Genomic DNA, 15,057 nt, shown 5'->3' on the forward strand with positions numbered 1-15,057 from the left:
AGGATCATTAAGTCCTTGGTAGAAAATGGATTCTTAATTAAAATATCCCAAACCTAATTAGACCTTAAAGTCATTAAAAACCCATAATTAGTAAATCGGGTTAATTAGAGTAAGTCCTGGAGGGTATAAAAGCCAGAACCTCAATTATGCCATCCCATTCAATTTCCAACTTGAAAACAATCCAGTCACAGCGATTAGATATTTTTTTAACTAAAATGGCTTCATCACGACTTCGTTTCCTAGAAGAAGAGACTCTCATCCTAGAGGATAAATTTCAGCAGAATCCCCGCCCTACTAGTGCAGAATGTAAAATTCTAGCGGAACGATTCAACGTCCCTCAAGAGAAAGTGAGGGTTTGGTATAAGAATAGAAGAGCCAAAGCCCTGAAGAAACCAGATAACAACAAGCGGCAGAGAACATATATTAATTCTCGATTGGCCAATATTCTGGAGGAGACTTATATGCACGTATCAATTCCCGATAAACAGGTTCGGCAGGACCTTTCTCTTAAAACTGGTCTTTCAACTCTTCAAGTGAAAGTCTGGTTTCAGAACCGTCGTGCAAAGGATAAAAAGGATGGCACGTTTGATCAGCGGCGAAATATTGAAGTGGATACGTTGGAGACGCAATCGGCGGGCACAGTTGGTGGTCAGGGATATGCTCAACAAACAGAAGGCAATTTGATTGAAAACCAGAGGAGCTATTCGGAAGTATGCAATGCTACTCAAACACAGGCTAATGAAAAAGTTGTCGAACATCCCGATTTTAACAGGGCCGGTTACGTGTCCTCCAATGTCGGTGCAGAAACTCATAGTGGGAGTCACTGCATGCTATTAAAACCACAAGACAATCAGCAATCGCCAGTCCCTCCAACCCATAATGCATTCCTACATGTCCCCCCGCCAATTCAAATCAGTACAATGCAGAACCACGGAAATCCAACCTTGCCTGTGCAACACCATACTAACCATTCATACGGACAGGAAGGATACAGCGGACCATGCCAGTATACTGATGTACCAGGGAACAATGCTACTCAAATACAGGCTAATGGACAGGTTATCGAATATCCTGATTTTAGTAGGGCCGCTCATGTATCCACCAATGTTGGTGCAGAAACTCATAATGGGAGTCACTGCATGCTGTTACAACCGCAAGGCAATCTTCAATCGGTAATCCTTCCAACGCATAATGCATTCCAACACGTCCCCCAGCCAATTCTTATCAGCACAATGCAGAACAGTGGAAATCCGACCTTGCCTCTGCAGAGCGATACTAACTATTCATATGGACAGCAAGGACACAGCGGACCATACCAGTATACCGATGCACTCGGGAACGGTGCGTATCAGCAAGGATCTAGCGAACCATACCAGTATACCGATGTATCCGGGAACGGTGCGTATCAAAATTATGTCGTTAACCCACAATTTAGACATTACACTTCACCTACTAATGCGGCCGATATTGCCGAGGTCAATAATTACAATTTTTGTCATAACCCACAGAGCCAGCAGCATCATGATCCCAACACGGTTCAGAACTTTAACGGTCGTCAGCCCTGGAACAATGGTGCGGATTTGGTTGAAAATATTAACGATAACCAGAATCGCAATTCCACAGGACCTTACCCAATGGAGTTTGGACAAAATGGTAGCACCATTTTGCAAAACATCGGAACCGCCGAACCTAATTCCTTTACAAATTTTGCGGAAGCAGATGCAGAAGGCTTCAACTCATTTACCAATAATCCAACCCTCGAAGATCTTGGTGATTTGCGTGACATTCTTGATGACACGACTAGGTCTGAAGGCAACACAAGTCAAGATGTGGCTGACAACGGTCTACATCAGGTCGAAAATGTTTATGATTCTGAGCTTCCGAGCAACGGTCTGGAGATCCCACGTGATAGAGGTATGACGCAATCTGAACACAATGTCAATATTTTGATCCAGGATGATCCCACTACATCACAGGTTCTGATGGATGAACATGTTGCGAAATCTGGACACAACACTCAGAATGCGGCCCAATATGAATCTGTCCCTTGTCAGTTCGCAGAACGTTTAAATCCAACTCCTCGCCCAGAGTCTCCGCAAGACGAAGCTAATGTTGATCAACTACATCCTGATATTAGTAACACGCTCCAGGATGAATACAACGGCGCAAATGATTCTGAACTTTGGACCACCGGTTTGGGTATCCCACATGATGTTGGGGATACATGCATAACACAATCTGAACACGTTATCGAAAATTTAACTCAGGATGACCCCAATGTACAACCAGACTCCATGGGAGAACCTGGAACAAATGTGTGTGAATCAGTGCCGTTTCAGCATCTGGAAAATCTGGAAGATCCTGGCGCTGACCTTCTTCTGGACGAGACTGGTGGTGAACAACAGCATCTTGATATCAATAACACGTCTCCAGATAGATATGACAATCTAAATCCTATCCCGACACTTTCAGAAGACGAAATTTTTATACGAAGACTTTTGGGCGATACCGCCTTAGAATCGTCTGATAACACAAGGGCTACAATTCAGAGTGAGTACGATGCCAACGTCAACCCCATCCTGGAAGATCTTAATCTGTCAGCGGAACTGCTTAGAGACGGAATCGATTTTGCTGTTGAGTTAGCTCAACCTGAAGTAGATATTACCAATATGACTCTAGGAATTGATAATGCAGACAATAATGATATTAATCTATTTCTAGGTGAATCGGAAGAGGGATCATGGATTTTTTCCTAAGATGTCGGAAGTTTCCACTGCTGTTTCAACCCTTCCAAAATCACAAAAATTATGGAGAATTTTTTTAATAATCTTATCTTATATTTTATTTCAGGACAAATGGGTTTTTATTAACATGAGTAGGGACATGATTCGGAGCCATCTGAAAGATAAACTTAAGTACCTCAGATGGATTGAATTGGAAAGTAACTATCAGTATCAGACGTAAATGATCAGCAAACTGAAAAAAAAACTTGACACTTCCTATATCGCATGGAAATCAAAACGCATTGTTTTCTTGACGAACCACTTCCCAAGATAGTGGCAACAACCGATCAGATGAATCTTCTAGTAATGAAGACGAAAAACAAGACAACAGCCAAACGTCCTTTTCAGGGCGACCCAATATATAAACAAAGAGTAAAATGTTTTCATATTTCACTGCGCATCCAATATGCACTGAATCCTCATTACCTTCCTGCTTTCGGACTTCTGAACTATCCGCGGCTTTGCAATATGGTCGGCTTGTTCTTCTCCTTTTGCAGTTTCCATGCGAGGGGGTGAGTGCATTCAATAATATGTAATCTTCCCCTTTTTTGTTTTCTTCATTACAACACAATTTTCTTCTGACCTTCTTTTGGATCCAACCTAACAATTGGTCGCTTTCCCCTAAAGTTTGGAATTTCCTTCATTGAAAAAAAATAAATTTACTAGCAATTCTGAATTGTCATCGAAAATTGACGGGAGGGGGGACACTTAGGTATTGTTGAATGCACATAGGCGCATCGGTTTACCTGGGCAAGAGTGAATATGCAGCCATGCAAAAATGTAAGTTTATTTTTGCTTCCGCTGACCGGCTGATCGAGGGGGACAGCTGATAAGCGGGAGATGGGAGGGAGATCGTTTTTGGTCAGCACTCCATCAGTTAAGATCTAGTTTAAAAATAGCAGGATGTTTTCGCTGTACAACAAGACTCCATGGGCGAACGTGAAGTAGCATTCCAGTTTTTGGAAAATTTAAATGAAAATTCAACCACAGACGGCACAGGGCGAGGCTGGTGATGACCAGCTGCATTTTGATATTAGTTACACGTCTCAGGATAGATATGACACTGTCAGAAGACGAAATTTATATACGATGGCTTCTGGAAGATAATGCCATAGAATCAACAGATAATGCAAATGCATCCCAGAGTGAGTACAATGGGGACGTAAGGCCTATCCTGCAAAACTTTGACCTAACAGCGGAATCTGTGGAAGACAACGTAAATAACTTAGAAGATAAATAATTATTAATAGTAGACGACAGTCATCAGGAAGCTGGGATAACCTTAAACCCCTCTAATTTCCCACATCGAATGACACGAAAACGGATTTGATTTGATAAATTAGGTGACTGACAAATCGCCCAGCAATTTTTCTGATAGATACCGATATCAACTGTAGATTTGGCAACTTACCTATGCACGTACACAGAGAAAAGCCGAGGAAAGACACCTAAGAGGAAACGCCATGTGAAAAGAGTACCGAGGTCTCCGAAGAGCTCTCGGAAGCCATAGAGGTGGAAAGGACTTGATCAGTCAAAGAAGTAGGCCAGCTGCATAGTGAAGAACAAAAGCTGGACGACCTAAACCTAGAACTTCTAGGGTTTAGGGTGGAAAGCGATGCGCACGAAAGCACCATGTCGGAAGTGGAGGGTGAAACAAAAACAATAACGGAGACAATGGCCAGCATTAAGATAGCACAGATAAACCTTCACCATGCATCTGCGGTAATTGCAAGGGCAAGTTTCAAGGAGAACATTGAAAAAGTGCTGGCTCAGGAGGCCTGGGTGTACCGGGGGCAGATTCGCGGTCTGCAAGGACAATATGGTCCTTGATTTTAATTATTTTTAAAAAACCTAACAGCCATCATTCGCAAAACGAACTTTTCCCTAAGTTTATCTGAAATTTGAAGTTCAAGACCGGCGTCATTATCATCATCAACGGCGCAACAACTGGTATCTGTTTTGCCTTAGTAAGGAACCCCAGACACCCCGGTTTGGACCGAGGCCCACCAATTCGATATCCCTAAAAGCTGTCGCCATCGTTCCATCTCAGGCAAGGTCTGCCTCGTCTTCCTTTCCTACCATAGATATTCCCTTATAGACTTTCTAGGTTGGATCATCCTCATCGATACGGAATGGATGACACGCCCACCGCAACCTGTTGAGCCTGAGGCTCGTGGCATCGCTCGCAAGATCATAGTCTTGTACAATAAGAGCTTTGACCCTATGGTCAGATGTTTGGAGCGGACCAGTTTTTGTAAGATGAAATAGGCTTTGTTGGCTGCAAACAATCGTGCGTGAATTTCATCGTCATAGCTGTTATCGCTTGTAATTTTCAACCCTAGATAGGAGAAATTTTCAACGGTCTCAAAGTTGTAGTTTTCCATTTTCATTGGTTTAGGGATATCGAATTGGTGGACCGCGGCGCAAAACCGGGATGTCTGGAGTTCCTTATTAATGCAGGCCTAGACCGGATACCGGTTGTTGCGCCTGGTGCCGTGGTTTTGCCCTGGAACGTATATTACCCTTTGACCAAAAATCCAGCTTGGGAAAAACTGATGGCTTCCGAATTCAATTAAGACCTCATTTAGAGAGAATGTCACAGCACGGACCCAAAAACATGAGATCTATACAGTGCAAGGATCTCAATGAAGTGACACCCAAAGGAGAAATTTGCACTGCCTTGATGGAACAGTTCAAATTGTAGGAATTTGCCAAAGAGTCTACTGTGAGTTTGTGGAAACCCTATGGCAATACTCAAAAGGCCACATTGCGATTACCAGTGGACTCTGCGCAGAAGTTATTGGGGCCCGGGGATGGGTTGTTGCCGTCTGAAAGAGCATATTTCTCTAAAAAAAATACTTCAAGTGCCTCGTGATTGGTAATTTCGCGAAGGCATGCACCAAGCTCGGATCAATGCAAAAACTGTGGAGAGGAAGAGTGCCAAAGAGTGCAATAGGGACCCCAAATGCTTATTGTGCCAAGGAAGAGAGGAGCAGGATAACTGACATATTGCCGGAAGTGCTAAATGCCAGGAATTTAAGAAGGCGTTGATTTCAATGAAAAAAGTAGATTTATTCAAATAAACCTCAATCATTGCAGGGTCGCTCATGACTTACTCGAGCAGACCACCTACGAATCCGAGGTGGAAATTGCCATCATTAGCATTCTAGAAACCATCACGGTGACGTATGAGTTACAGATTCGACTGGTGGAGCGGCGATATGGTCATGCGGAAAACAAGCCATAAAATGTACCGATGTCTCACTCCCAGCCAGCGGCTTTGTGTGGGCGAGAATAAACCGGGTATATCTGTACAGCTGTTACGCACCACACCGCACCGCAGAAAGATGGGTTTCCCTCAATCGTAGACCTAACCTTTGTCAGTCCTGCGCTGACACGTGGTATGGCCTGGTGCGTCAGCAAGGACTACACCCATAGCAATCATCAAGCAATCTTCTTTGGGCTATGAATGAAATCACCAGACAAAAGACCATCATGCCCGAAACCGAGAAAGACGTCAGGTCGGCCTGCTAAAGCTCTGGATGAGCAGACCTTCAGAGAGGTGTGGGTAGACCCACCTAATAAAGCAGATGCCTTTTCGGAAAGAGCGATTGATGAGGCCCAATGCATCGCCCAAGCATGTGATGCGTCCATGCCTAGAAGCTGCTCATTCTCCAGCAAAAGACCAAACTACTGATGAAATACTGAAATGACCAGCCTTCGAACAGCCTGTCACCCAGCCAGAAGTGCAGCTCTGAGTGCGGTAGGCAGATTCGACCAAGAACGAAAAAACGCGCCTATATAAAAGCCCGCAAAATCGTCAAGCTCGCCATCCAATAGAACAAAAGGGGATGTTGTAAGAAGCTCTGCTCGGAAGCGGACAAAAACCCGTGGGTGAGCGTCTATAAAATCATGATGATCACGTGCCCGATCCTCTTATTAAAAATTACCCAGGAGTTATTTCCCCAGCAGGGGGGGGGGGGGCTACTGACACCCATGAGTACGTTGTCTCTGCGGGTATCCCACAGGGCTCAATACTAGGCCCAAAGCAGTGGAACATCATGTACAACGATGTACTTAATTTTCCCCTTCCGGAGGAACCCACGGTGGTGGGTTACGCCGACGATATAGCGCTGGTTGTAGTCGCAAAGGATCTCGAAGGTGCTGAGTTATACTCATGCCAAGCGGTCAGTGCTGTTAAGGGTTGGCTAGAGAGTTCTGGTCTGACACTTGCGGAGGAAAAAGCGGAAGCGGTCCTCATCACCTCATCATCAATTTTTTCATTTATTCTAGATGGGGTCCATTAAGTGAACCATACCGAAACCACGGTGGTAGCGTTTGGGTCAAAGACCAAATGGGCCAAGCAGCGCTGTGGACTTGTGGAGAACAAGCCTTCGAGCAAATAATTTAGCACCCGGAGGAGGGCTTCATCAGAGCGAAGGTGAAGGGCATCCACATCTACAGGTGCTATGCTCCACCCAGCACTACACTCGTCGAGTATGAGCGGATGCTTGCCGCTCTTGTGTTGGATGCAAGAGGATGTTGGCCGATCATAGTAGGAGGCGATTTCAATGCGTGGGCTCTTGAATGGAGCAACCGGATAACTAATATGGGGGGAACTGTTCTCCTCGAAGCATTCGCGAAGCTAGACGTGGTACTGGCGAATGTTGGATCTTCGTACACTTTTCGGGGAAAGGGCCTGGGGTCTATAGTGGACCTGACATACGTGAGTGCCACTTTAGCCAGTAGAATCGCTTGGCATGTCAGTGAGGACTATACTCACAGCGACCACCAGGCAATCTGCATATAGATTAAGGTCGGATCGAGCTCGAAAAAGAGTTTTTACAGAATGCCGGGCGGTATGCTTGGCTGGACAGTAAAAGCTTTCGAGGAGAATACGTTTTCCGTGGTGCTCAAATCCGACATATCCCTGAATGGTAGGGCTGGAAAGAAAGCCACGCAGATCACTCGATGGGTGACGGAAGCATGCGATGCTACTATGCCCAGAAGGCGATTGCTCCCCAGTAGGCAACCCAACTACTGGTGGAACAACGAAATCGCAAATTTGCGAGCCGCATGTTTTCGAGCAAGGAAGCTTTGCCAGAGGCTCAAGGGAAAACCCGGTGGCGACGGTCGAAAGGAGGCACACAAGCAATTGCGTGGCCGCCTAAAGGAAGCTATTCGGAGGAGCAAAAAGAACTGCTTCAAACAGCTGTGCGATCATGTCGACATAAACCCTTTGGGCGAGGCTTACAGAGTGGTGATGAAAAGGCTGCGGAAATCACCCCAGGTGACCTGTCCGCGCCTCCTGAAACAGGTTGTTATCACTCTGTTCCCTCACCACGAAAATAGGGGAAGGCAAATTTTTGCCCAGCTAAATGACGGCATAATACCGCCTGTAACTGTGGAGGCGCTGCGGGCAATATGAGGTAGGTTCGGTGTCAACAAGGCTCCAGGTTTGGATGGCATCCCCAACCGAGCTTTGAAACTGGCAGTGAAGACTAGGCCCCACCTTTTCGCCAACACCTTCAAGGCGTGCCTAAAAGAAGGAATATTCCCTGCCCAGTGGAAAAAGCAAAAGTTGGTGTTGCTTCCGAAGCCTGGCAAGCCACCTGGAAACCCAGCGTCGTATCGTCCTATCTGCCTTTGGATACAATGGGAAAAGGTGCACTGATTACTGGCGGCTGCTGTGCTGTGGTGGCGTTGGATGTCAAAAATGCATTCAACTCGGCCAACTGGAATAGAATTAAAGGAGCGTTGGCTGACATAAGTGTCCCCGGATACTTAGCGAATTTGGTGGAAAACTACCTCTCAGAGAGGACTCTCTGGTACGGGACGGATGAGGGTCCTAAAGAGTACATTGTCACGGCCGGGGTACCACAAGGATCGGTACTTGGTCCCCTGTTGTGGAATATCATGTATAATGGGGTGCTTGCTCTTCCCGTCCCAGAGGGGACTACGATTGTCGGCTTTGCTGATGTCCTAGCTGTGGTTGTTGCAGCAAAACACCCAGAAGATGTAGAGGTTTACGCAACGGAAACAGTGAGAGCGGAAAAGTCCTGGCTAGAAAAGGCCGGGCTCACCTTAGCGGACGCGAAAACGGAAACGGTCTTAATAACGAACGGCAGGAAAAATAACACTGTGAAAGTGGAGGTCGGTTGACATACGGTCGTATCAAAGCCGGCTATTAAATACCTGGGGGTAATAATTGACACCAAATTGAGTTTTAGGGAACACCTAGAGTATGCTTGCCAAAAGGCAGCCAGTGCCACCACGGCACTTGCAAAAATGTTGCCAAATATTGGTGGACCGAAACATTGCCGGAGGTTGGTGCTAGCCGGAGTGGTGCGCTCCATCCTGCTCTACTCGTCGCCTGTGTGGGCAGCGGCGCTTGCAAACTCACAGAAACAGAAGTAGGTGAACTCGGTTTACCGGCGGATGGCTTTGAGGGTTTGCAGTGCTTTTAGAACCATATCAGATGAGACAGTATTGGTGGTGGCAGGCATGATCCCGGTTGACATTCTGGCCAAAGAAATGAGTGTCTTGTACAATGCAAAATGTATGGAGGGGCATGCACAGCGTAGAAATGCGGCAAGGTCAGAGTCACTTGATCTGTGGCAACGCATATGGGACGAGTCTACGAAAGGTCGGTGGACGCATAGGCTCATTCCCAACATTAGGGTGTGGCTTGAGCGAAAACATGGGGAGACCAACTACCACATTACCCAGTTCCTCACGGGACACGGTGGTTGTTACAGGCAGTATCTGCACCGCTTTGGGTTGGATGATTCTCCGAACTGTCCCAGATGCGATGGCATACCGGAGGATCCAGAGCGTGTGATGTTTCACTGCCCACGATTTGCGATGGAGAGAAGGAGCTTAAACCAGGTGTTGGGCAGGAGCGGAACCCCGGAGAGCTTGGTTACTGAGATGCTGGAGTCCGAGGAGAAGTGGCTTGCGGTTGGCTCCGCAATCATCCAAATGCAGGAGGAGTTGCTGAAGGAACAAAGAAGGAGGAAAGCCGCAAATAGGAGAAGGATGAGTGCCTAAGAGCAAACCTATCCGGCGAAGTAATACCTTAATGGTGGTCCCGCGGGGCTGGGGCTGGAGAGACCGGGGGTGGTTTTTAGTGGGTGTGAATCCCACACGCGCCCGCTGTAGTTCCTGCTCAATTCCTACCTGCACAATCTGATTCTATAAAATCCGCAATTTTAGACCATTTCTAAATATATAATTCTTATCATCCATTCAGAATCACTCCTGTATTACCCCCGATATTGTGGGGTATTAAAATTCTCCTCCCACTATACAATCACGAGTATTTGTTATCGCCACGAGATTTTCATCTTATCTACGTATGTACGTAAAAAAAAAGATATATTCAGGTCCGGTGAGTGCTCTCTTCAAACATGTATTGCGTCCATATCACATGTAGTATCTCAGCCCGGCAAAAACTGATATTATCAACATTTATAGGCGTAATGTCTCCAATCTTTCGCAGGTTACATTCCTCCACCCAAAGATGCGTAGCATGGAAAAGTAAAACGACAAAGATACACATGTACAAACGAGGAAAAGGAATGAATTTATCATTTTTTCGTGATCGTAATTGGCATAATAAATAATACTATATAATGCCATTGCAAAATATTAGAGAGGCTCGTATCTATCAAAATTTGTTATCAGTCGTCGAACACAAATGCGATGACACTTTTAATTACAGCACCTTAACAAGCTCGGTATAAAAGCAAATACTGGAGTAATACACCGTCAGCTAGCAAACAGGTGCACTCATACAGGCTTGTTCAGGGGATGGGGTAGAGTAACTCCGGTGAATTTTTGGATAGGAGGGAAATCCCTGAATCTGGGATTTATCAACGCGTTTGGACAAAACCAGGGTTCAAATCCAAAGGCGATCAAGAAGCTCAACTAGCACAGAGGTCCAAAGTTATCCATAGTTCCTTTCAGGACTTCGGTTTTCCTAGATGAAAATCCAAGTATGTAACGGAGGATACTGACAGTTACCAGTGGATTTGGTAAGGCACCGTCTCCAATTTTAAGGATCCACAAGGGCCGAGAATCCCTGGATTAATCTACTATGGTAAGTATCTTATCTGTAACCAAGCTTCCTCCTTCTAAATCTGTAGTTGCATGAAAGATGGAAGTGGGCCAAATTCGTGGTATACTTACCAATTTTCTGAAGTATACGCCTCCACCCAAGACACCGCACTTCGTCAAAACTCTTGTTCAAAAAATCTTCATTTCCACTGTAATCATCTCAATTCAGATTCCCTCCTCACGTATGTATGTGAACTTGATTACAAATTTGATAACGCACTGATATGACCATTGTTCTCCCGCGGTATGGAGATTCCAAAAAAGCACGACACGGTCGAACTCGGTAAAGCTCCCAACACTATCTCGTATCACTCAGCCAACGCTGAAATATTCGGTCTAAAATTTTGCAGTATCAATTCAAATAGTCCGGTCAAAAGATCGTTTGTTTTGTGCCACTGAAGTAACCGCGAAAAAAAGGATCAGAACCAGGTGAAATTGTCCACTTTCGGTATGCAGATACTTTCAACCATACGGGGTTGAACGCGATTGAAATAAGGCTTGAGTTCGTCCGGGAAAACCATCTTTAAAGTGAAAGTCCTATCTGTTTGGTGGCGTCCAAAAATGTGATCTCGGTGATAGAAAGTGCGAGTATGTACGCGCAGTGAAGATACTCAGAAGCGGTACGTGACATTCGTAAATTAAGCCAGCGTTTAGATAATGTAAGAATGCGGCAGATAGGAATGTTTAGATAGTCAGATTAGATGCCACTACTTTCATTCAGGGTTTTATCAAATTTAATATTTGATTATTCAAGACGGTGGGCAGTCACTATGACTGCAGTAAAAGGTTTGAATTTCAACTGAGGATTCAAAGTTGACAGTTTGAAAACTGGGAATTAGATGCTGAGCCTTTTGCAAAAGATATATTTATTCGAAATTCTCAAAATTTTAGACAGTTATTCCAAAAACCCCGTTATAGGTACTTATAATAGTTCCTTTTTTGGGATGGACCTCTCTGGTAAACCAATTTCCAGCAAATATTAAAACCTGCAACTGTTAAGAAAAGCTAATAATCACAGGATTTTTCAAGGTTGCCTAACACCTCTGACAAAATTCTACAATATAACTAAAAAAATATATACGATTGGTCCACACCCACCCTTTCATCATCATCATCAACGGCGCAACAACCGGTATCTGGTCTAGGCCTGCCTTAATAAGGAGCTCCAGACATCCCGGTTTTGGGCCGAGGTCCACCAATTCAATATCCCTAAAAGCTGTATGGCGTCCTGACCTGCGCTATCATTCTATCTCAGGCAGGGTCTGCCTCGTCTTCTCTTTCTACCATAGATATTGTCCTTATAGACTTTCCGGGCTGGATCATCCTCGTCCATACGGATTAGGTGACCCACCCACCGCAGCTTGCTGAGGAATCGTCCATTCTCGTGTAGAGGACCAAAAAATCTTCGGAGGATTCTTCTCACGAACGCGGCAAGAATTCACAGTTTTTTTTGCTAATAACCCAAGTCTCCGAGGAATAAATAAGGACTGGCAAGAATATGGTCTTGTATCCGTCCTGTCCGAGGCTTCTTCCGTCACTTCGTAGCATCGGTTTTCCGTGTAGAGTTATCAGCCCAGCGATCACCACGTGGAGGTGGAGATAGAGTTTGGCAGTAGAGCTGGTGGTATTGGTTCAGCAGGCGTTTCCCAAGTTTTATGCTCCATCGTGAGTACCAATCCACGCTTCGCCCTGGGACCTATACTCCCCTTTGATCGCCGTCTCTCAACTCCAAAGGACGAAAATTTGACATTGTCAATGTCACTGAGAGGACAGCGAGCCAACTCCTCCGTTGCGGGAAAATAAACATCGGATGAATTATTTGCCGAATGAGGCGAAGGGCTCTGCCAACCCGCTGCTTTAAGTGCTGGACAAACGAACATATAGCATGGCCTTGCAGACAACAGGACAGAAACACTTTGTGTTACCAGTGTGGCGAACCCAAGCACAAAACGCTGTGTCCTTCGCAAGAACCGCGGTCTACAGAAAAAAGATGTGGTTCATGTTCCCGGTTTTGAGCGTGCCAGGTCTTCAAAGTAGGGTAATAACAAGTAAAATTTCAAGCGCCATAAGCCACATTCTGCACATGCATAGGTGTACAACTGCTTACGACTTGATATGGCAGATATTTCAAGAAACAAGAGCTGACTTTTTGTTTCTCAGCGAACAGTGCTGAGCTAGGAGGTCACGATCGAGGTATGCCGATATATTTGGCATTGCTGCCACATGGGTCAGAAATACGATTAACTTACGAGTGTAAACCCATTATCGAGCAGATGGCTTCATTTGGGTTCGTTGTGCGGAAGTGACGTTTTTGCAGCATTTACCTCACACCGAGCAAATCTATATCCACAGAAGGCGTTTAACGCCAGAGCCCTCGAACGAGGCGCCACTGTCAGCGAGTGGTCCACCTTTTGACCCTAGACGTTAGAAACACCTTCAATTCTACAAAATGGTCCCACATGCTTGAAGTACTGGAAAATCATTTCCATACTCCAGGCTATCTATTGTGAATATTTAAAGGACCGTGACCAGCCCTACGAGCCATGAGAAGGTCCGAACTTTTGGAATTGCCATATATGACACTAATCGCACACTATGAATAGTGATCTGGTGAGTAAGCAAATGAATGGCTGAACATGGAATCTCCCTAGCTCTGCTGAAAACCGATGTTGTTGTCCTGACCAAGAAGAGGGTCCCCACAGTCCCCCCTATTCAGTTTGGGGAAACCATGGTTTTCCCGAAACCGGTGGTAAAATTCCTCGGCATCATGATAAACATGAACAGGAGCTTCTTCGAGCAGGCAAGGCTGCGGCTAGAGTATTTGCGATGATTGTTGATGTTTACGTCCAATATCGGAGGTCCTTTATCCAGCAGGCGTCGCTTGCTGATGAGTGCGGTTCAGTCCGTCCTTCTTTACGGTTCCGAAGTATTGACTGACTCCCTCAGGAAGGAGATGCACCGTAAGTGCAAAGGCGCTTCTTGTACCGCCTCGGGGTCAGCAGTAGTGGTGAACGCAGGTTTATATACCTCAGGAAAGGTGAGGGAAATAAGGAAGCTGCCGCTTTTGAAAAGAGAACCCGTACTATTGTGCATAGCAGCAATCCTGAGAATAAAAGGGTATGTGGACCGCGCACCTTATAAAAGATGTGCGACGTGATTCAATCGAAAGCACGCTGAGATTGACAACTACCTAACCCAGCTGTTTAGCGAACACGGGTATTTTCAATCTTACCTCACACAATCGGGAAATTACGGTCGCCCAGCTGCATTTATTGCAAGGATGATGCCTACCATACCTTTTTCTTCTGCAGAAGACGGGCATGGCATCGCCATCTTTCGATGGTAAATTGTCTTGCCTCCCTGGACACCATAATTAAGACTAAGTTTCAGAGCAAGGACTCGTGGAGCCGAGTGGCATGTTACACAGAAGTCATTTTTAAGGTAAAAAAAATGAGGTAATGGATATGAAGGATGTCAGGGTAGCTGAGGCTCCCTGAATCCACGGGATGTTTCTCTTACGTTGAATAGGCCTATCCTCAGGTATGTGAATGTAAATCCACCTGGGTTGAGATACGGTTCCTCGAGCGTGCTGGAATTGTACCCGAAAATTAAAGTAACCAAGTGCTCAACAACAAACTCTACGCATATGAGCGGTCAACTAGGACGTGGTCATTACTATCTTCAGCTCCCAATACTCGTTTTCTGCACACTACAAAATTCATCACTCCAGGATTAATGATTGTATTCGGTGGAAACACCCACAACGACACATCCCATAGGTAGGGGCCAAGGTGCTACAGAAAAAAATTGTTCTGTGGGACTCATGGCATACACAAAAAATGCCGAATGAATCAGTGGCTGATTTAGCTAGATCTGGACATACTGCAGTGACGTTCGATGAATCCCTTCATATTTGTGGCGGATTTGGTGGACAACTTCTTTCTGACATGCTAAAGCGAGGAGAGCATGGCGAGGCTCAGGTCTCGGAAGTCACCTGGCTGGGATGGGATGACAGGCGAGATGCGCAAAGCCATCTGGCAGACCATCCCATCTCATGTCCAGTGTTTGTTTGAGTGTTGTTTTCGGGAGGGCTATTTCCCTGCATTCTGGAAGACTGCCAGGGTGGTTGTGCTCCTGAAGTCGCCAGAGAAGGATA

The 15,057-nt window shown here is 45.6% G+C and overlaps 2 protein-coding genes across 4 annotated transcripts in view; one reads left to right on the forward strand and one right to left on the reverse strand.

Annotated features, from left to right (window-relative positions):
* The window catches only part of LOC119650189 (beta-1-syntrophin), a 259,314-nt gene extending 248,158 nt beyond the window's left edge, over positions 1-11,156 (reverse strand). The window contains exon 1 of the mRNA XM_038052749.1: positions 10,974-11,156. The gene's annotated coding sequence lies outside the window, so the exon portion shown is untranslated. The remainder of the gene's footprint in view (positions 1-10,973) is intronic.
* Positions 11,157-11,263: 107 nt separating this feature from the next.
* Positions 11,264-15,057, forward strand: part of LOC119650187 (cationic amino acid transporter 2) — a 40,013-nt gene continuing 36,219 nt past the window's right edge. The window contains exon 1 of one of the 3 annotated variants that reach the window (XM_038052744.1): positions 11,264-11,521. The gene's annotated coding sequence lies outside the window, so the exon portion shown is untranslated. Of the gene's footprint in view, positions 11,561-15,057 lie in introns of all 3 variants that reach the window. The other 2 variants (XM_038052743.1, XM_038052742.1) reach the window with 2 other exon arrangements.

Source organism: Hermetia illucens, chromosome 2, assembly GCF_905115235.1.
Source record: "Hermetia illucens chromosome 2, iHerIll2.2.curated.20191125, whole genome shotgun sequence".
Lineage (NCBI taxonomy): Eukaryota > Metazoa > Arthropoda > Insecta > Diptera > Stratiomyidae > Hermetia > Hermetia illucens.